This window comes from Suricata suricatta, chromosome 4 (assembly GCF_006229205.1).
Source record: "Suricata suricatta isolate VVHF042 chromosome 4, meerkat_22Aug2017_6uvM2_HiC, whole genome shotgun sequence".
In the NCBI taxonomy this organism is placed as follows: Eukaryota; Metazoa; Chordata; class Mammalia; order Carnivora; family Herpestidae; genus Suricata; species Suricata suricatta.
Window position 1 is genome coordinate 77,859,851 of NC_043703.1, and position 23,615 is coordinate 77,883,465.

The 23,615-nt window shown below is 37.4% G+C and overlaps 1 long non-coding RNA gene across 2 annotated transcripts; it reads left to right on the forward strand.

The window, feature by feature from the left end:
* The first annotated feature begins 508 nt into the window (after nt 1–508).
* Nucleotides 509–23,529, forward strand: LOC115289668. 2 transcript variants are annotated; one of them, XR_003907747.1, is made up of 3 exons: nt 509–4,971; nt 21,167–21,264; nt 23,311–23,529. It is a non-coding gene; the product is annotated as an uncharacterized LOC115289668 (long non-coding RNA). The 2 variants fall into 2 exon arrangements; XR_003907748.1 differs by lacking the exon at nt 509–4,971 and adding an exon at nt 20,000–20,260.
* Nucleotides 23,530–23,615: the final 86 nt, after the last annotated feature.

Sequence of the window (23,615 nt, forward strand, 5' to 3'; positions counted from 1 at the left end):
TCCTTTTTTACATCCTTCAAAACTAAATTCCTAAAAATGGAAACCATTTTAGTATGGTCTTTGGTAGTTGTGTAAAATGAAGCTGCATCACTTCCCAAATAAATGTGGACAGGTAATTCATAGAATGTCACTCTGGGGAAATAGTGAAGAATTTCATTATTTTCATAGTATCTAATCTTAAAATTTTAAAGTAGTACTCTGACTAAAATCTGTATTTATGCATTGTGTGCTGTATTAGCTTTTTTTATTTGTCAAAAGCATGTCTTCTAAGTATAGAAACAACACTTTGAGAGGTTTGTTTTTTGGGGCTCCTGGGTGGCCAGTCAGTTAAGTGTCCGGCTTCAGCTCAGGTCTTGATCTCACGGTTCATGAGTTCGAGCCCTGTGTTGGGCTGTGTGCTGACAGCTAGCTCAGAGTCTGGAGCCTGCTTCGGATTCTCTACCTCCCTCTCTCTCTGACCCTCCCCTGCTCGCATTGTCTCTTTCTCTCTCTGTCTCTCAAAAATAAGTTAAAAAAAAAAAAGTTTCTTTTGTTTACTGGATAACAATATCGATGATTGAAATTTGAATCTTACAAGACTCAGTATTTAAAGGCCCAACCAGAACACTGTTATCTTGGAAATATTACTCGACTTCTTGCCTTTTTCTAAAAATCATGTTTAGGCTATAAATATCTCCAAGGGTTCCTTTTGGTTGAAACTTACTCTTTGATTATTTTTTTATTTACCTGGTGGAATCACTGGTATGTACTTTGCTTTATGATGTATAGTTTTCCTTTAATAATAGAGGCCTATATTTCGTAAATGAAGAGTACTGCATTTCCTAAAGTAAGCTAGCAAGAATTCATAGTGCACATTTAAAAAAATTATCTTTCAAGGATATTGTTTTATGGCTTGAATCACTAGTACCAATACCAACTATGTTTATATAAAAATCCTAAGGTAGGATTTTTACCATTTGTCTTTCTGAATTAAAGAGTTGATTTTAGAAGATGGTAATCTGCATATACATGTACATAAAATTTCAGCTCTGTATAGTAGAATACAAATTTCATGTAAGGCACTTCCATCTCAACGTTAAGACACGTTAGTAGGATTAGGTAGGATTAAGAAGTGTATTTAGTTTGAATACATGGTTTTTAAATTTTTCAACCTTTTAAAACAAAGTATAGTCAATAAGAAATGGGTTTTATTCATTAAAAATGGGGGCCCTGTATTGCATGTATAGTAACATATGGATGTTAGTTGAGTAGTAATGTAATGGACCTTGTGTTTCTTAAATGCTCTATGTAAGTGTGTTGTTGGTAGTGTTGAAGACTTTGGAACTGATACTGATATCCAAAATTTGTTTCTAGTTCTGAAAGGATCATTTCGGATATTTAACGTAGGAAATACATGTATATGAGGTAGTGTCAGGTTAAAGGAAACAGTTTCACACTAAGTGATTCTTTCAATTTGTGATCTTTTTAGAAGTGTTAGAGGCAGTAGTAACTTGCTCAATGATCATTACTTAGTTTATAATGCTGATTCTTAGAATTGGTTAGAATATTTACATGTTCATGGACTTGGTTAGAGTATTTAAATATTAAGGGTCCATAGTCCAGCAATGTGAACATGAAAATCAGAGTGTCTACAAAATGATACTTTATCAGTCATATGGAATTTGTAGGGGAACCATGTCATTCAGAATTGTACCAGTATGTATTGAAGGGCCCTATTGTTTGTTGCACCTGTTCCCAAGGCTGAGAGAGACAACAGGAGAAAAACAAAATCCCTTTGCTTAATTAAAGGACAGAAGTCATGAACACCCTCCAAATTGGTGGTTCTCACACTTAAGTGTGCATTAGAGTCATCTGGAGGGCTCATTACAACAGATTTCGAGGCTCTACCCCACAGTTTACCATTCTACAGGTCTCAGGTGGGACTAAGTAATGTACATTTGTAACAAGTCCCCCAATGTTGATGTTGGGTTTCGGGACCCACCCCACTTGGAGAGTCTCTAAAGTATCACTCAGAAGAATCACAGTAACATTTTTGGTTGGTTGATTTTTGTTGTTGGTGGCATAGGTCATTGTCCTGCTGTTTAGGATGCCTGGCCAGTCATTGAGACCATCTACACACTCTCAAACTTTTCCAGCTACTGCCAGTTGAGGAGTACCACACTAAATCCACTGTCACTGTCATGGCTATTGATTGCTGAATCTTAACATTTGATAGGTATTTATCATTTTTTGAATGAGGTATTTTGTGTCACAAGCCTAGTTAATTCAAATGAAGAGGGAATACAGGAAAGTACAATTTGAAAATTTTGTAAAGGTGTTTTTCTCAACGGACTTTAAGCTACTATACCAATATGAGAAATGAAACAATGTAATAATGGGTTTTTGTATCAGTATATTTGATGATGCATATCCCTGACCGGTGAAAGTTCTAGAACTGTCCAGGTTTTTGCTTACCATCTACGTAAATATGAATAGACTTTCACCATTTTGATGGATTAAAATGATGGCTTGACCTTTCTTTTGTGTGAACTGGTTTTTTGCTTCTGTAGATTGAAGATAAAGATTTCATAAATGTATTTTCTAAGATCATGAGTATATTTATTAAATGTGATTTTCTCTTGTTTTACAGCTTCAATTTTCATTAGTCATTTTAGAACATAATGCTGCCAAGGAGTTCAATATATGGAAATTGTTAAGTAATTTTATGGTAAAAAGTTACAGCCTGGGTTGTGAGACCTTACAAAGACTTAGGTGCCTATATGTATGATTCAAAGTCTATTCAGAATTATGCAGTACATTCAAACAAATTGGTCCATAATGAGAGCATGTATAGTTGCTATGTTGATTATAGTTTCTTTCAAAAAAATTTTTTTGACTCTTAGTGCAAAGAAACAATTACCTTGTTTGTAGCCTTGTAAAAGTCTCAGCAGGTAGTCTCTAAGACGTTGTGGTGTTGTGTCTGCTAAAAGTATCTGTGTAGAGGAAAAGAGGACAGGGACTTCTTTCTAGTTGTAATTCAGATGTCACCTGGGTACCTCAGCGTCCTTCCCAAACACTGCCCTGGCATAACACGTTCTCAGATTTGCCAGGAAATCCGCAGTGATGAGGCAGTGTGACTTGGAGAGGTTACATTAAATGTCATCGAGGAAGACAGCTTATCTACCCTGTTAACTTTCTACCAACCCACACCTCCCTCATTTTTTAATTAAAAAGTCAGATTCCTTGCTCTGTGGAATCCAGGACTTAAGAGACTACAGGGTTTCTTCCCCCAGGTAGCTTATTAGCCTGTTTTCCAACTGAGTTTTCATGCAGTTTAATGAGTGAAACTTTGTTTTATCGTCTACTTCTAAAAAATATTATGTGAATAGATTTCTTATAAATTTATTTTTCCTGTTCAGTTATTTATTACTCATTTTCTCCAGTAAGGAAATAAATTTTTTTTAACTTCTGTGGCAGTACTTGGACACTACAGCAAATTATATTTCTACGGAAGTCAATGCTTACCTTTATTTTTAGGTACACAAATGCAGAAAAATATAGTAAAATTTGAAAATGGAAACTGTTAGTCTATATGTTACTCAAATTTCTGATTCAGACTATAGTTTCCCTATAAAGTAGTATCCCCTTATCTGAGGAGGAATTGTTCAAGACCCCCAAGTGAAAGCCTGAGAGCACAGATAGTGCCAAACCCTACATATATTAAGGTTTTTCCTATTTACATATGTATCTGTGACAAAGCTTAACTTGCAAATCACAGTAAGAGATTAACAGTAATGACTAATGAAAACCACAGTTATAACAATATTCTATAGTTACAGTTATGTGAATGTGGCCTCTCAGAATACTGTAGTCCTGTCTGTGGTGATGGGAGATGATACAGTGCCCGTGTGATGGGGCACAGTGAGATGAGTGCTACAGGACTTGTGATGCAGCATTAAACTGCTGACCTCGAGTCAGAGGAGTGTCCGTCGTCTGCTTCCAGATGGTGGGTGCCTGAAACTGGGAAGCAAAACCACAGATAAGGAGGGCTCCTATACTCTCTGCACACATGACTCCATATTATCCTACGAGACAGGTATAAGAACTTTAGTTTTGTACTTGATTTGTTGCTACTGTTCAGAATTACGCATGATAATTAGGAAGATTTGAGAGACCTTATTTTTTATTTCTTTAGGTATATTGATCTTTATCTGGAGCCATTAAATCTTTAAAATATTAGAGGTGATCAGAAGTTTTTGGAAAATGACATGCTCCAAATTTGGGGGGTATAAGTATAATTATAGACAGCATAAGTATTTGGATTCTAAATTTCTACCTTGCTATATAATATGCTTATATTTTAGGAAGAGTAAATTTAGTGTATGTCCCAGTATTTGGGCTACAGATAATAGAACTGAAGCAAACTAAGGTATAATTTGGTTTCTATTATGATTTTTTAGACCTGTGAATGGAAGAGCTCTTCTTTTTGTTGATTGAAATTACAGATCTTATCATTTGAGTTTTTTTGCAGTTAAGAAGACTACTTGTCACAAGCCATTTCTAGTCCTTCTATCCAATAGATCACATAAATGTGATGTACATGTGAAATTATACAGCAGCACTTAAAATACTCCATGCTGGTTTTGTCCAGTTCCTGTGCTGGCAGATTCTTACAGTCTAGACACTGCAGGCACTGCACAGGGACCAGCCCTCTGCTCCTGTGGCACTGGTATTCTGGACACGGGAGACCAAGCAGTCGAAATAATTTGTGTAGTCATAAGGGTAGAGAACATGACAGCTATTTTAGATAAGAGGACTAGAAAGGGCCTGTCTCAGGAGACAAAGGGACAACATTCTGTTTTAGTCTGTGCTGATAAATGACAACATTGTGATGGAATAAGTGGATGCTATAAATCTACCCTTGGAGCTGTGCTGTTCAGTGTGGTGGCCATATGTGGACTATTGGATCTTTGGAACGGGACTAGTAAGATTGTAAGATTTCTAATTGTGTTGTAATCAAATTCAGCTTACCAATACAGCATTTAGCATATTTGGAACAGCTTGGGTATGCAAATCTAATTTTTACATCTTGAATCTAATGAAATCTAAATACGCATAAATATTGGAGTAAATTTACCACTTTAGATGTGTAAAGTACAGAATTGCAAAGACTTGGTATGAAGAAAATGTAAAATATCAATTTTTAATGTGGCCATATGTTGAAATATATTTTGGATATGTTGAGTTAAATAAAATTTACTGTCTAGCTAATTTCATCTGTTGCTTTTTTCTCTTTAATGTATTTCGTAGAAACTTAACATTTCTTACATTGTGCATTATTTTTCTTCTGGACAGTGCAGGTCTAAAATAGTAACTTCATCAAATTTTTCTTTTCCTTATATGGATATAATCCCAGAATCTCCGTACATGATGTTACTATGTAGTTCATTTATTTTTGTTTTTTTAAATGAAAAATTTGATGTTTAACTTGAGAGTTTATGTATTAAACATTGTGTTAGTGAGATTGATTAGGTGTTAGTGAGATTGATTTCCTGTAGTTATAATTGCTTGGTGTTTGTGCAGGAGTCCAAAGAAAGGAGTTTTGAGTACCAGTTTTCAAGAAATAAATTGTACACATTAAGTTTACATTTACTTTTGTTACTTTTTTTTTGGCCTCATTATCTATTTGATACTCTTCCCATAAAATTTTCAGCCCTAAAAGATTTTGATTGTCATACAAGATTTCTCTTAAAATCTTTATGAGAAGTTTTTGTGTTCATTTATTTGTTTAGTTCATTCTCTCCAGGATGTCAGCTCTAAGAGAGTAGGGATCTTATCATTTAGTGTCTTTATTCTCATAGTGTGTCCTTATGAAATGTTTGGTTAGTGAGTGAATGATACCAGCTATAGGGCAGACATGGTGTTTACATGAGAATATAAAAATGAATAAAATATGGTTCTTGCCCTCTTGGGATTTAGAGTTTAATGGTTATAGGTAAGCAAAGTGTAAGGCCACTTGGTAGTGAGGAAGGGAATAGGAAATGTTCTGACAATCTAGAAGCAAGTATCCACTTAGGTTGGGAAGACTGGGAAGAGTTCACTAAGATAACTTTTGAGCAGGTGAGTAAGTACTTGCAAGTTTTTGGTGGTTGGAGGGGAAAGAAAGGAAAGGAGGGTTGTGGGATAATGGTCAGAAGGGCTAATAAGTGAACAGAGACCTGAGCAGTTAATAAGGAGTTGTCTAAGGGAGGGAGGTAAGAGTACAGAAGGGAAGAGATAAAGTTTATATAAAACTGATTGATGCAAGTTAAGGAGTTTGGATCTTTGGCTTTACTTTACGTACAGATTTACTGGAACAGAAACAAAGCAGAGACCACATAGATGATTGGTTCACTCCCACACTCCACACCCCTCACATGATATTTGAAAGAATCTTTAAGGTTAGTGATGGTTGTTCGATTCCAGAACAATTCAGAAGTAGAGTGAATTTGACAGTGTGTTGGTGGGAGAGGAGATGAAGAGTGATCTAGTAGTTTCTAATTGGAATTATAAGGTCATGAACTGAAACACAGAAGGTAAGTATGTTTAGGATTGGGGGTGGGTGGAAGTAGCTGCTTAAGGAAGAAGAAGGTATTGGATTTTATAACATTTTGGTTTTGAGTACCATTGGTGGATTGCTGGAATTTTAAAACCCTCCTGGTAAATATGTTATCTCTCAATGGACTATCATTTGTACTGAAGCGATTACACTGCCGTCTCATTTGTCCTACTTTTACTTTTGCTCTTGTAAGTTATTTTCCACATAGTATCTAGTGCATTCTTTTAGAATGTGAGTTAGATCATGGTCAGTCTCCTTTTTCAGATGCAGTAGCTTTCCATTTGAATTAAAACCCAACTATATTATAGGCCATAAGGTGTTTGTTTTTAACAATCTCTGCATCCAACATGGGGCCCAAGATCAAGAGTTGCACATTTTGCCAACTGAGCCAGCCAGGCTCCCTGAGGCCACAGGATTCTAAGATCTATTCTCCGTCTTCATGTGTACTAAATACTGAACTTCTTCCTCTGTCTCCCCAGATATTTTTGTAGGTCTCTGAAGAAAGAGCCTTTCCCCAGCAGAATTTACATTCCTTTCACTTTGTCAGTATATGATATTTACTTATTTATTTGCTTGTTGTGCCTATTAGTATTCCCAGAATATCCTCGCTAGCTGACACTCAGTATTTCTTGAGCCAGTCTGAGGCAAAATCCAGAAGAAAGACTGGGAGTAATGTGGAGTGTTTGGTACTTAAAGTGTGTGTGTGAGAATCCCACATCGCTTATTCACTCCCTAAATAATTATTGAGCATTTTTGTCTCAGCCTAGGCTTATAATGGTGAAAATATAGAACAGGCCCTTGCCTTCTTGGAGTTGCTTGAACTTAGTGGGTAGCAAGAGAAATCATCAGAAGACATAATAAATTTTTAGACAATTCCATCGTTGGATGGTCAGAGCATTGAAAGTCAGAGCAAGAAGAACCAGTAGAGGATGTGAGCGAATTGCCCAGTTTTTAATAGAATTTAGGAAAATATGTACCCTTACATACGTCTAAATAAAAATATATCTAAAAAGAAAGTAGTAAGAGCCAAGTGAGGGAGGGAGCAAGGAAATGTGAAGGGAGTAATTTGAAATGGAGCGATGTAAGGGACCCCTCCCCCTCAGGCTGGAGAGTGGACAAGGTTGGTGGCATGCGAGAAGGCAAATGTTAAATTTTTTAAAAATTGAAACAATAAGGTTCTTAAAAGATTTTTAATTCAAAAACCCCACAGTTTTTGTGTATCGGGTATACCAAATACATGGTTTGTTTTGGCGTTGGTGAGATCCTAAGCATTAAGGAGACCAGAGGAACTGGAAGTAAATACAAAAAGCCTTCCTGAAATGTCCAAATGCTATTTCTATTTCTCTCCAGGCAAAGAACATTTTTTTTCTAATTGAGTGTAAAATGAAGGTGGCTAATTTTAAGAGTTTACAGATTTGTCTTTCTCTTGCACCTTTTCTTACATTTAGTATACATTGAAGAGAAGATTAGAAGCAGCAAAAGTGGGGCAGGTTGGCTGCGAAGAGCCAGCTCCTCGGGACATACTCGGAAGGGCCTCCTGTTACAGTGCAGCAACTTCTACTTGTTGTTGATGTGATTATCCCCTATACACTTTTCTCTGTGATCACCAGATACACCTTCAGACACTGAGCATCTGATTGTGGTATTTTCTAGTAATTGGCTTTAAAATGACGGAGTGGTTAAGATTGCCCGGACAAATCATTCAGTAAAAACCTCCGGTGCTCCCAGGGGTTTTGACACATAGCCTGGGCATTGTGCCAACAAGAGCTCGAAGAGCTTTTATACAAATATTGGGAGGGAAAAGGCATGTAATACAAAATCTGAAGACACTTTCTCACTTGGTCTTTTATTCCTGTGTAAGAGTGGTAATTGTTCCAGTACTGTGCAGGTTTTCTTAAAGCCCACCGATTCCCTTCCACTTCATCCTGTTTTCATTGCTTGCTTCCTTTATCACAGTCTTGGAGTTAACATTCATTACTATTCAGTTGGATGGATTGTACAGATTTTTAAAATTATTTATCAAGGAGGCATTGTTTTGCTTTTCTGAATTGCTTTTTTACAATGATGATTTGAGCTATTATTTCTAAGGAGATAAATTAACATTTTTCTTAATTGTATAGTAGACATTATTGAATTCCTGCATATATTTTACCTTTCGTATATTTTGTAGTAAATGTGAATTAATATAAAGGGAAGAATAGGAATGCTCCTGAGTCTGGGAACCTGAAGAAAATAGTTTCCTGTTTTGTCCTTTTTACTTTGACCTCAGAACTGATGAAAAGTTGTGAAATAAATGAGTGCTATATTTAGGAATAATTTTTAAAATTTCCATGTTACATTATGTACAACTTTAAATCCATGTTACAGTAGTACATATTATCTAACATCTACAAGGAAAACAAATAAGTTGAGTCAATTCAAGTTAGCCAATGTACTAATGTAATTTTTTCTATATAGCTAATATGTTGTATGTGAAATATTTTAATATTTACTTGAGCCATAGTTGAATTTTCTATCTTTATGCCCAGTAGTGTGGAAAGAGAATGGATTTTTAGACCATTAATAAGCTGTTTGAACTAATTTGTATAACTTTTTAATACATTTTTTCCTCAGCATTCGGTATCTTTACCATTTCTTTAATTTCCCATACCCATCATCCTACCTTTATTTAGCTCCCCTCCTCATCCCAGACTTCCCTCTAGAGTCCTGCTTCTCTCTGCTCCACTCTGCAGCAATATTGTACCCATTGGGACTTCAGTGCTCTTCTGGATTGTGTGTGCTCTTGGCTGGGTCACAATGAAACGAACACTTGTGAATAGGGCAGTAACTATTCTTTCCCTGTTTGTTTCTTTAATAATTATTCTAGATAGAGCTTGAGCACACACAACAGCCTGGGTGCTAGTACTTCCATGAGTTTTTGATTTTTAGAATTTTATCACATCGTTAAAAACAACTTAGGTATTAAAATGCTAATTTAATGTACATGTGTTGGTGCTCCCATACTTGGATATATGCTAACATTTATTTAGTCAATAAAATAAATGATTTTTAAATGAGTAGGGCCCATGCATGAATTGTAAAAGATTACTGTCACTGTTCTGTTTGGAAAGAGCCTAGGTTAGTATACATTAGTCCTAGATCATGAATGACTAATTCTACAGTAGGTATCCGCTCCATTCGTTAAGTGTTTGCTACATTTTAGACTAAGACCATTGATGTGGGTACCTTTGTTTAAGACTAGGTAGATGCAGGTGCTTCTCTTGTTGAGCAGTTCCAAGCTCCAGTGGCAATAGTTCTCTATTCTGTTGGAATAGAGCACAATAATTATGATGCAATGAAGGAAAGTCCTAAGAGGAAACAAAAGGATGGTAAACATCAGTAGAGGGTAGCATCTTTTAATGATTTGAGGCTTGTATAACATTAGTATGATGTGAGTGGCAGAGAAAAGCAAAAATCCAGGAAAGCACATGGGAATATAAAATAAGTCTTGGACTCTTGTTATGAATATAAAATGCATTTTGTTGTGCTTAACCAAGAGCATCACATGCAGTAGGTGGTCTCGTATCCCATTACCCATTAAAATAGCTTGCTGCGTGTTTAGGCATTGGAGGTACTGGGTATATTTTGGGTGAATTCACATAATACACATGAGACCTGTTGTCCAAAATGAAGTGTGACAGAGAGTTTGGAGAAAAGAGTACAAGATAAACCCAATTGGGAAAGATTTGCATAGGATGAGAGAATGTTGTTGCTTAGGGGTTGGGGGACATTTAAAGGACCATTCACAACAAAAGGGGAGAAATCTTAGTGTGTCCAAGGATTTGAGGAGGTAAAAGTTCCTGAGTATCATCTTCAAGATTAGTTACATATGGTCTTTGGGAGCAGGTGCTATAAGAGAAAGCCCATTATGAATAAAGTCTGGGAGCTGGAAACTGCCTAAAGCTGGTAGTAATCCAAAATGAGAGTAGATAACTAATCAGATATTGGGAGGTTTTTTTTGGCCAGAGAATGATGGTGGTCCCATTAGTATGTCCAAAAATTAACTACATTGTAGTAAGGATGTGTTTGTAGTAACCTAATCAGAGAAATCAGTTTTTATATTGATGGTATTTGGATTGGAGAGGAAGGGTAGAAGTCAAGACTTCAACTATTTATAAAACTGTCAGGGCTTGGTGATTAAGTCGATATGGGGCCAGTTATGTGAAGGAAAGCAAGGATGTATGACTAATTTTTAACCAAATGGTGGGTAGTTTTGGTGCTACCAACTTCCAAGAATAGAACAGCAAGGTCAAGATGGTAGACTTCAAGTACTTGTGACATCTTGAAGGGATTTCAGCATGAAAAATTATCCTTATAAAGAAGTCAGCAGTAGGTGATAAATGAAAGTATGAGAAATAGTTCACCAGTACAAAATTTATATAGATTAGGGGGTCTGTGATATCTTCTAACCATCTGTGTACATAGATAGAGCTGTTGAGGTAGACTTTGAAAGGCTTGATGTCTCATACTTGGAGTTTCCTGCTGGAATACATTTAATCCATAAACCCTACTGTTGTGTTCATAGTTACAAAAAGAAGCCTATTAAGGAAATGGACATTTACTTAATTTATTCATATTTGTTAGTGGTCAGCACAAGGAAATGTGGAAACCAGAGGTGGATTAATGGCTGTTGCCTTATTCGTCAATATCGAAAGTTACCAAAGTAAGCCCTGTATTATAGCCATCATCCAAATACTTGAGATCTGGAAATAATCCTTATCATGCTATTGTATTTTAGAAAGCATTAACAGCCAATATATTGGAACTTGCCTTCAAATACTGTTACATAAATTAGTTAATATATTTTTAAATTATTTGAAAAACATCCATCTGTTGTACAAAATAAGAAGATATAAAATGGTATGCAGTGAAAGTAAATTCTCCTATGCTGTGTTTTATAAAGTTTTTTTTAGATGTTGCTTTCTATGTATAGACCGTACTCAACTTTATTCCCTACAGTCCCCAGCCAAATGCATAAAGTCAGTAAAGATCAAATGTTAATAAAACCAGATGGGATTATTGTAGGTAATAATGGGAGTTTTGGAATAGAAATTATGTAATTGAAGTTGGGAGAGCTTTGAAGTTTAAAGTTGGCTTATTAGAAGTCCAGTAATTAGGGACTTAAAGTCTTGTGCATTACAAGTTAGGTAACATTAAGTCGATGCCTGTTTAATTAAATAAGCTATTAATGTTTTCAAGAGAGTTATCAGTATTGTTAGATTTTTAAAAGACTTGGTGAAAATTAACAGTGTGCCTTATGAGAGATGTTAACAGTGAATTTAATAATGGGTTATTTTATTGTGGTAGAGAAAAGGAGGGCATTAGACTTCAATTCAAATTGAAGTCTTTGATTTAAAAAATTTCTACAGTTCTCCAGTGATGGGAAAATAGGGATTACTGTGCCCAGATAGCTAACTTAAATTTCATTTCTTAAATATTAGTTATAGGAAGAACCATAAATTCTAGAATTCCTATCTGTGATGTTCATATTACAATTTCACTATGAATTTCATATCTTATATTGATTTGGAAATACTGGAGGGAGGTAGATATTTCATTTACAAACCAAAAAGGATGGAGGCTCTAAACTGTATTTTAGATTACCTCTGCTTAGAATTAATAAAATTATAAGGCATTTGTGTATATTTCTAAAGAATTGTGGTTTGTTATTCAGTGAATTGTACGTTTGGAAACTTCATAGCAAAATGAAGTGATTTTTTGTGTGTGTGCTATATTTTTTTAAGTAAGCTCTGCAACCAAACATGGGCTCGAACTCAATCCAAAGATCAAGAGTTGCATGCTCTACCAACTGAGCCAGCCTGGAGCCCCAAAATTATTTTTTTAATTAAAAAAATGGTATCTTCAGGTAGTAACTATAAACTTGTGTGTGTGTACGTACGTACACCCCAGGACTTGAATGAGCAGTTTGCCATTTCCAAAACAAATCTTGGTTATTCAATATCCATCATAATTTTGAAGTATTTTCTCTCTAAAGTATGGATGGAAAATAAACATTGTCTTGTTTCACCACATCATGTAGTTACTAGGTTTTCTAAGAAATATTTATTGAGCATATACTATAGCAGTACTAGGGACTTTTCTGACTGACTCCTAATAAATACTGGATACAGCTAGGGGGGTGGTGACATGCTTGTCCATTTTAGCCAGGATGGTCAGAGGAAGCTTCTCTGAGGAGACCACTGATACCTGAATGATCAAAAGAGGGACTTGGGAAGTTGGAGGTGTTGAAGGCGAACCCAATTCAAGTTGAGGGGATTATCATTTACAGCAAGGAATGATTTTATTTTTAAGTAATCTCTACAACCATCATGGGGCTCAAACTCAAAATCCTGAAATCAGGAGTTATGTGCTTTGCTGACTGAGTTAGCCAGGTGCCCCTTGAGTTTTTTTCTTGACAAGAGATAATTATGAAGGTTTGGGTCAAGTAGTGACATGATCTAGTTTATGTTTTAGAAAATGATTTTAGCTCTTCATGAAGACTTAACTGAAGGAGAGCCAGAATAAAGCAGGCAGGCAAATTAAACCAGCAAGTGAAAAGTAATGGCTTGGTCTACAGAGACTTTTTTGGTTCTTTTTTTTTTTTTTTTTTTAGTTTACTATTTTGAGAGAGAGAGATCGAAGGGAGAGGTCAGAGAGAGGGATAGAGAACCCCAAGCAGCCCTGCACTATCAGCCCAGAGCCAGATGCAGGGTCTGAGCCTATGACCTGTGAGATTGGGATCTGAGCTGAAATAGGAGTTGAACATCTAACTGACTAAGCTACCCAAGTGCCCCAAAGATTATTGATACTATAGAGAGAGAAGGAAGAGGAGGGAGAATCAGTGGATGTAGCATTAGTGGTCATAAAGTATGTTCACATATGATGTTGATAGGACAACGCCCTCTGAGACACAGGGAGGTTGCCTGTAGAACCCACTGAAATGAAGGAAGGAAATGGGCCTTGGGATAGGAGAAACTTGTCTAAATAAAATTTTTTTCATGTTTATTTTTGAGAGGGTGGGAGGGCAGAGAGGAAGACAGAATCTGAAGCAGGGCTCCAGGCTCTGACGACGTGGCGCTTGAACTCATGAACCTTGAGATCACGACCTGAGCTGAAGTTGGATCTCCCAGGTGCCCCAAAACTCGTCTGATTTTTGACCATGTGATCATTTGGAGTTTGTTTCTCAGTTATTCTTATATAATTGGATGGTCACACACACAATTTAGACTGGGCAAAACTAGATTTATTTCAACTTTCTATTTTTCTTGGTAGGAATGTACCCCCCATATTTTGTATATTCCATTCCAGCCCTAAGATGAAAATAGAAACTGAGTGATGTTGGTCATCTTGCTGCACCACTGGTTTAGTTTAGCACCCGTTTTCTATCCTGTATTTAAATAAATTTAAATAGATAATCAAACATAACAGTGCAGATTATGCTTTCTTGATGTTTAACATTCTCCCCAGTATAACATTACAATATTATCCACTGCATGCGAACATACCGTTTTATTTTTGAGAGAGAGAGAGAGTGCATGTGCACACACGAGTTGGGGAGGGAAGGAGAGAGGGAGACAGAGCATGCCCTATGCTGTCAGTGCAGAGCTTGATGTGGGACTTGAACTTTGGAACTGCAAGATCATGATCTGAGCTGAAGTTGGATTCTTAACCAACTGAGTTACTCTGGTGTCACTTGCATGTTAACTTCAGAGTACGTAAGAGTAGATGTTATTTTATGTGGTTATAGTATATGGTGAAAAATAGAAACTCGAATATCATTTGATAATTCTTTTCCAGTGCGTTTTTGTTATAAATGAACATGGTTGATACATTATGTAACTGAGGCTCTTTGATGTGGAAGTAATTTACTTGAAATATTGAAATTTTAAAGAACTAAGAAGCCATTACGTTCATAACAACCATCCTGAGCTAAAAATACAGGTTATTACTGTACTCCAACTTGTTTTTAAAAACTTATCCCTGGGGTTGCCTGGCTGGCTCAGTCTATAAAGCATTCGACTCCTGATCTCAGGGTTGTAAGATCCAGCCCCATGTTGGGTGTAGAGATTACTTTAAAAAAGTATTATCCTCTTGTCATCACCTGAGATTTCTCAAATCATTGCATAATCAGGGTTAAGTTTTTTATGTTTTGGTTTATATTAATTTAAAAATTTTTTACATGCTTATTTTTAAGAGAGAGAGTGCGACTGGGGGAGGGACAGAGAAAGAGGGAGACTGGATCTGAAGCAGGTTCCAGACTGAGCTGTCAGCAGCAGAGCCCTATGCAGGGCTTGAACCCACAAACCGCAAGATCACAACCTGAGCCGAAGTTGGTCTCTAAAACAACTGAGCCACACAGGGGCCCTCTTCCCCAGCTGCATGCTGCTGCTGCTGCTCCTCCTCCTCTTCCTCCTCCTCTTCTTCCTCTTCCCTTCCTTCTTCTTTGATTGAAATGTCTTCGTATGAATTTGTGAACAAAATTAATTTGGGGAATTTTCAGTGGTATTTTTCAGTTACAGGCCATCATTGACCTCATGACAAGTGCCTTGCAAATATTATTGGGTCTGGGGCCTCAAGATTGAGCTAGATATGACTTACCTTAGGAGTCATGAATTATGTATGATAAAGTCATCACAGTTTTCACTTTTTTTTTTTTTTAGAGTATTTTTGAGAGACGAAGGTAGAATGCATGTATGAGCAGGGGAGAGGCAGAGAGAGAGAGGCAGACAGAACCCCAAGCAGGCCCACTGCTGTCTGTCCAGAGTCCAACACAGGGCTGGAGCCCAGGAACCGTGAGGTCATGACCTGAGCTGAAATCAAGAATCTGCCACTTAAATAATAAGTCACCCAGGCACCCCTAAAAGTCATCAGTTTGTACTTGATTAGATTTCAGTTGTCAGCTGAATTTTACATTTCTTTGATAACTACTGTAAATGTTATGACCATTGGAGAAAAAGATTGTGTGTGTCTGTGTATAAAATTATTTTCCTGAAATATCTAGTTGTCCTCAATAAAGCTGAAAAAAATCTTTATTTTGTAAATATTTTTCCTTTAATATTCTCTAGATTTCAGTATTATTTAGTATTTATAAATGATTCTTACCTACTCAAATAAGACCTTATTTTATGTACTTATTTTCTTTTTTTTTTTTTTTAATTAATTTTGAGAAAGAAAGAGCAAATGTGAGTGAAGTAGGGGCATCCCAAGCAGGCTTCACACGGTCAGTGGGGTTCAAACCCATGAACCATGAATTCATGACTCGAGCTGAAATCAGGAGTCTGATTCTTAACCAGCTAAGCCAGCCAGTCACCCTTATTTCTTAATTTTGAGTTGTTACATGAATTTTAAGATAATTTTTTTCTGATTCTTTAATTTAAAAACATTTACAATCCTGGGGCACCTGGCTAGATCAGTCGGTGAAGTGTGTGACTGTTGATCTCAGAGTTGTGATTTTTCACCCCACGTTGGGTGTAGTGATTACTTATGAAAATAAAATTTTAGTGATAAAAACTTAAAAGTCATGCTTTTTAAAGATTTGGAATAGCCTATCACTTAAATTTCATTTGGTTTGCCGGCCTTGATTCTCACAAACCCCATGTCGTAGGCGCTCCTTTCCAGTCAGCGCGTCTCACACCACCACAGGCAGTCACTGTTTTATTTTGGTCACCATAGACTACTATTGCCTGTTTTTGAACTTCATTTAAATGGAATATATACTCTTTGGCTTCTTTCATTCAACATAGGGTTTTTGAGATTCATCTGAATTGTTGCATGGATCAGCAGTTGGTCCTCTTCTATTAAGGGAATATGTCACCTTTTGTTTGTCCAGTCTGCTATTGATCTATTCTTTGGTTAAAGTCCAGTTTTGGGGTTGTGATGAATAAAGCTGCTGTGAACATTCTTGTTCAAGTGATCCACACTTTTCATTTTTCCTGGGAAAAATATCTGGGAGTGGGATTGCTAAGTATTGTGGATATGTATGTTTCTTAGAAACTGCTCATTTTCCGTTATGTCTGTCCTACGTCAGTGCACATGACTTCTGTTCTGCTCTGCACCCTTGCCAGCACTCAGTATTGTCAAGTCATGGTAGTGTTGGCCAGAAAGAGAGTGTGTAGATGTATATGAGTATAGTTTTAATTTACATTTTCCTAGTAACCTATGGTGTTGAGTAACTTCACGAATTTTTTGGTCATTCGGATACTTTTTTGTGTGTCATACCCTTATTGCTGTTTATACAGTAGCCCCCTCCCCCTCCTTCCCTGAGGGGTCACTTTGAAGAGCCCTGGTGGGTGCCTGAAGCTCTGGATACCACCAAACCTTACAAATCCTTATGTTTTTTCCTAATATACATAACTATGATAAAGTTTAATTTACAAATTAGGCACAGTAGGAGATTAATAGCAGTAACTAATAATAAAATAGAACAAGTATAACTATACAGTAAAAGTGTGGTGTTTCTCAAAGTGTCCTGCTGTACCATTACCCTTCTCTTGATGTGACGTGCCTTTGTGAGGAGATGAAGTGTGGTGAACAAAATAGGCCTGGGAAAGTAGGATTAGGCTACTGTTGACTTTCTGACAGAACATTAGGAAAGGATCGTCTGCTTCTTGACAACTATTGACTGTGGGTAACTGAAACTGGGTAAAGGGGGTCTCATGTAACAAGGTTGTGTGGTTTCATCACTATCTGTTGTAAAACTCCTCAATGTAAAAAAACATGGGGGTCTTAATTAGAATTCTGGAGAGCCAGATGATGTTGAGAATCCCGAATTGAATGTTCATATTAGGGATTTTTACTTTTTGTAAAATACCAGTTGGAAGAAAGTTATATGATTGAGCTTTTATCATGACATCAGCTGCCACCTTGGGCAAAAGAGGGTTTGATTTAAAAAAAAAAAAGCCCAGCTTGCTGTGTTTTATTGCCAATTTTCAACTCAAGAGATGAGAATTTAAAATGTTGAGTAGCTTTTTAAAAAGTTTATTTACTTATTTGGGGGCGGGGGGGAAGGGGGAGAGGCACAGAGAGACTCCAAGCAGGCTCCATGCTCTCAGCACAGAACCTGATGTGGGGCTCAGTCTCATGAATTGTGAGATCATGACTTGAGTTGAGATCAAGAGTTGGATGCCCAGGTGCTCCTAAAATGTTGAGAAACTTTTTGTCATTCTCACTTCCCATTAATTTTTCAGTTAACTGAAACTATTCAGTTACATCATTTGTTCGTCAGTTGAAATTGTTTTTTTACATCAGAAAGAGTGAATGTATAAGCATTGTTTTAGAAATTTGCTGTTCTCGTGGGCATTTTCTCACATTTCCTTGGGAGGGGATGGCTTTTGAATTTTTGCCTAATCTTGATGTATTATTCACTTAATCACACACTATTTCCCTTTACTTTTGGAAGATAGACTCTTTGTTGCTTAAAGAGAATCTCTTAACATTGAAATAAAATTACTTCAGTTAAGAGTATGCTACATCTTTTCACTGTTGTGAACTGCCTGCAGTTATTTATTTATTGCCTCAGTAACGGGTATTGTGCTCTTTGTCTTTGTCATGAAGGCAAAGGCTCAGATCCAATGGTGCGCACTTCTCCGTACAAGCTCTCTCTGATGCTGATGTTTGGTAACATGGGTGTCCCCCTCTCCCTGCTAACTCCAGAACATGCACTCCTTAGGAGAGAACCTCTGGCGCCAGGCTGTGAGGAGAGAATGTGGCTCCTTCATGGGCTGACGCCGGGGAGTCTACGCCAGAAGAAAATCATGCCTTCTAGGTTGGTTTCTGGCAAGGTGTTTTTTAACACGAGGCATTACTAAAATCCTGTTTCTTGGGCATTTACAATTTGTTGTAGTTTCAACAGCTTAGCCTCTGTGCTTGGTGAAGTATCTATATTTTAAACCTTCCTTTCTTAGAATGTACTTCTTTGTAGCGTATAGATTAAATAAGACAATGTGTACTGTGTGGATGATAGTAGACCTGTGTACCTTCTCCCACTCAAAGAGGGGAGAGTCATTGTTACCTAGCCGACGGTTAAGAATGGGCCTTCCGACAGAAACCATATGTTTGCACTTAGAGGTCTAACAGGAGAAACCTAATGGAGGACCAGGGGGAGGGGAAGAGGGGAAGAGCTGGGGAGAGTGAGGGTTGCAAATCATGAGAAACTATTGAAGGGAAGGGGGTGATGGTCATGGTGGGGGGCACTTGTGGGGAGAAGCACTGGTGTTATATGGAAACCAATTTGACAAACTATTAAATAAACTTTTTTTAAACTATAAAAAAATGTGCCTTCCATATATCTTTAATGTTTTATTCTTTAAAAAAATCATCAGAAAAGCATATGTGATATTATGGGATGCTTACATTTCTGACTATGAAAGATACTAGGGTGTGGTCAGAGGAGCCATTTTTCACTCTTAATTCCTGTTTTGGCATGGGAGGGTGAAATTAAACATGAACTTGTATGCAGTTCTTATTGACCCAGTTTTATCCTAAAACTAAAAACAGACCACTTTCATCCAAAGTGGTGTCATGTTACAGCTATGCTTTAAGATTTCAGTGATAGGAGACCTTTTCTTTTAATGTAGTTTTTGGTTGGTTACTCCCTTCAATATTTGACAGTATCACTCTGATATAGACAGCTATTTCTCAATATGAGAAAATATGTGTGTCAGCTGTTTGTGTATCAACTTTCTAGGACTTTACAGATGTTAAATCCAAATTATCTGTATCATAGAGGGGATGTACACATGCAGTAGTTCACTGTAATTCTTTTATTGATGTTGATTATAATCCAGTGTACAATAAACCTGGTCACTTTAAACAGAATGATAGTGATTTTGAATATTGAATTCAGATATTAAGTCACCATTTTATTTTATATTTTAACGTTTATTCATTTTGAGATACAGTGTGTGAGCAGGGGAGGGGAAGAGAGAGAAGGCATCTCAAGCTAGGGTCTGCATTATCAGTACAGAGCCTGAAGGTGGGACTCAAACCCATGAATTGTGATCATGACCTGAGCCCAAACCACGAATTGGATGCTCCACTGACTGACCCACCCGGACGCCTCTAACCCATCTTTTTAAAGACTGGATATTGGCAACTAAACCTGGATAATTCTAGAGATTATCTTTCCAGGTTTCAACATATATAATGAATGCTTTGTAAATCGCAGGTTCATATTTTTGAGAAGTTGAGAAGACAGTATTTTTAGCAGTCTGTGTGTCATAGAATTAGTCATCCAGGGGCGCCTGAGTGGCTCAGTCGGTTTAGCATCCAACTTCGGCTCAGGTCATGATCTTGCAGTTTGTGAGTTCTAGCCCTGCTTTAGGCACTGTGCTAACAGCTCAGAACCTGGAGCCTGCTTCAGATTCAGTGTTTGTCTGTCTGTCTGTCTCTCTCTCTCTCTCTGCCCCTCCCCTGCTCATGCTTTCTTCCAAAAATAAATAAAATTTTTAAAAAATTAGTAGTCCAGTTGTACAGTTTGGTTTATGGTTCCATTCTTCTTGTCAGCCTTAATTTTACCAAGGCAATAATACAATGATAGAAGTACATATATATACCAAACCAATTTAAGAATGCTTAATGACTTTACAGTTACCTAACAAGGATCATGCATAGTAGAATGCTTCTTGCAAGTGGAAATATAAAAAGGTAATTTTTTGTTGATTTGTGGCATCAGTTGTTTGAAGAAATATTTAAGGTTTTATAACTGGGACCATGGGTCTTGTTGGATCATTTGGAATCCCCTTAAATTACATGCAGAATTTTGTGTACACATTTTTTACATGCAAATTTTGGGAGGGAAGTTTCATATTCCATCCAATTTTCAGGTGAATTTGAGACCCAAATGGGTTTTGAAAACAATACTAATTTAGGGTGGTTATTTCCAGTATTTGGGGGTCATGTACGCTAACAGTTAAAAAAAAATTGAGTGCAAATTTGTGTATTTATTTTTAAGCTGTGATAGTGCATTATTTATAACATTTCAGGTATGTTATAAAATACATTTTATAAGGATGAGATAATATATCTAAAACTATTCCAGTGAAAACTCTGGGGTTGATGCTCTCTGTCTTTGGAGTACATTGGTCCTAGGGGTTATTAGGATAGGTAAGTTTTTCTGATGGAGTGAGACAGATGCATTTTGTGTGCCTTGCCCTAGTACAAGCAGAAGAAAATGTGGCAAATTAGAGTAGGAATCAGTATCCTATGTAGGACTTTTTATTGTAAGATTTCAGGCAGTTGTGTGCTGAGGGATCAACCATGCAACCAAGAGGGCCTGCCTACAGAAATAAAAAGGAAGGATTTAGCAAAATAGGCTCTTAGTATTTTAAGATTATTAGCAGACTTGGAAACTCAAGGTTTAGGATTTAGTGGTGATTAATGCCAAAACATAAAATTGAGTTGAATTTTAAGTCTGTTGATGTTCTTCAAGGAGGTGAATTCAAAGGAAAATCTTTACTAAATGGAAATTGATTACTGTTAAGAACTTTAAGAAAATGATTTAACAGTTCTTTTTATTGATCATTGAAACTGGCCAAATTTGATTGTTTCTAGGAGGGTGAAAGAACACATGGATGAAGCTGCCTGAATATCGGCTTCTGGCATGAATGGAGTTCAGAGACTAGGAATGCTGGTGTCATATTTACTTCCAGGTCAGTCAATGTCCGTTAAAACAAGGCTCCTTCCTTCTTAGTTTCCTTAGTCCTGCCTCCTGACACTGACTCTGCAGACCTCAGGAACATCGTGTTATGAATAATTTGTAGTAGAAGCTGAAACTTCTGGTTCTCTGCCTGTCTTTGGATCCCCAAGGTCACCACCCTTTTCTCTGAGCAAAGTTGGAGGCTATTTTTAGCTCCAAATTGCCCTTGTCTTTCCTCACTGGTTGGTATACTGATTTGTCCTTAGGTAAAACTGAACTGAGAGTAGAGATAAGAAACAGGTCTTATTTACTAGGAAAAAAAAAAATTCCCTCCTGGGTTTTAGTGTTCCAAAGTCTAGATTTTAGTCTTATGTTCCTTGTAAAGTGTGTAAATCTTTGTTAAAAACCTATTTTATTTTATTCTTGAGAGAGAGTACACGTAGGGTGGGGGCAGAGGGAGAGAGTGAGTGAGAGAGGGGCAGAGAGAGAAAATATATCTATATATCTCAGGATGCTGAGCATGCAGCCAGTTTCAGGGCTCAGTCCCACAACCTGATCCTGATCATGACCTGAGCCAATATCAAGAATCAGACACTCAACTGACTGAGCCACCCAGGCACCCTGGAAAGTGTGTAATCTTAGAAATGAGAAACGGTTTAATATCAATTCAGATTCGTACTAGGGGTACCAGCTCCATATCTCCCTTGCTCTTTCTACCCTTTTGTAAAGGCAACAAATTTTCTATTATTTTAAGTTAAATGTAAAATTTTATAGAAACATTTACATTGTGACCAAAAGGGAGAGAGAGAATCCCAAGCAGGGCCCATCGTATCCACGCAGAGCCTGCCTCAGGGCTCGATCCCATAAATTGCGAAATTATGACCTGAGCTGAGATCGAGAGTTCGACATTTAACTGACCAAGCCACCCAGGTGCCCCTACATTGTGACTTCTTATGCCAGAATTCCAGTGATGGTAAAATGTCCTAATACCTCCAGAAAGTATTTTAAGGTTCTTTTCTCACCACTTTATCTGGTGCTCAGCAGTCTCTGGTTTTGCTTCAAGGGTTGTCCCAGGGACCAGCAGCAGGCCCTTAAGGGCTTCTTGGCAGCACAGAATCTCAGAAGCATAGCTGACCAAGTCAACCCGACTGCCTGTTGTTAACAAGGTCCCAGGAGATCCGAGCACACGTTGTGTGAGAGGCACCGACATCTAAGGAAACCTGAAGGAGCTTCCTCCCTTTAAAGTGTCTGACGGCCACGCAGCATGGAAATGTGAGAGCCTGGTTGGTGTTTTTATCCAGCTCCAGGAAATTAACTTTGGTTAGTAATTCTCCAATCTGGTCCTTTAGACGAGTGTCCTCATCTGGCATCTTAAGGATGCATATTCTCCGGCCCACCTACTGCATGTGTAAACTTCGGTGGGATCCTGCAATGCAACATTATTTTTAAGAGCTTTGCAGGTAGGGGTGCCCGGCCAGCTCAGTCAGTAGACCACGCAACTTTTGATCTGTGCCCGTGTTGGGTATAGATCACTGGGGTGGGGGTGGGGGGGGGCAGGGAGATAAGAGCTGTTCAAGTAAATTGTGGTTTCTTCTATTTACTGAATTAGAATTGCCTTTTGAAATTAGAGAATTACTTTCGAAACGTTCTTTAGACCTTTTGTTGGTACATTTTCAGACTTCTTTATTTGTAGGTCCTTTACTTAAATAAGATTTGACGAAATAACCTCAGAGTGTATGGCTAAGGGGAAAAAATTCAATTACATGGGCTGACCATGCCACAGGTCAAAGCCGTAGCATTATGTGGCTAGTGGGGAGAGAGCTTACAAGCTTGACAAGTGGATTGGTCATTGGAACTTGAGGATTTTGAAGTCAATTTTGCTAAGAGATGAATAGGGTTTTTATTTACAGTATCTGCTTTTCATTAGATTTTCTAGTCAGCAAAACGAGTGGTTCATTTCAGGAAGATATATTAAGTTTATGGAACTTAATAAAATGCAGAAATCTCACTAAAAATTCTTCAGGTTATCCTTAGAAATGGTGGGTCTTGTGTTCTCAAGGTACAGCAGAACCCTCTGGAGACCTGTGGGAGAGCAGACCCTGTTGCCTGTGAGGCCGGAGAGTTTCATCTCTAACAGCTGGAATTGCGCTGGTGTGGGACTCTGATGGAAAATACATCACAGACCTGAATTCCTGTTTGCTAATAGACAGTTTGCCTTTTGGTTTTTTAAGCCCTCTTGTAGGAGAAATGCTTTTAAATACAGAAGCCAGAAAACAAATCTTGTTTCATTGTGAATTTATTACCCCAAACAACTTCTGAAATATTAACGCTTGACATGCCACTGTGGTTAAAATATCTGGAATA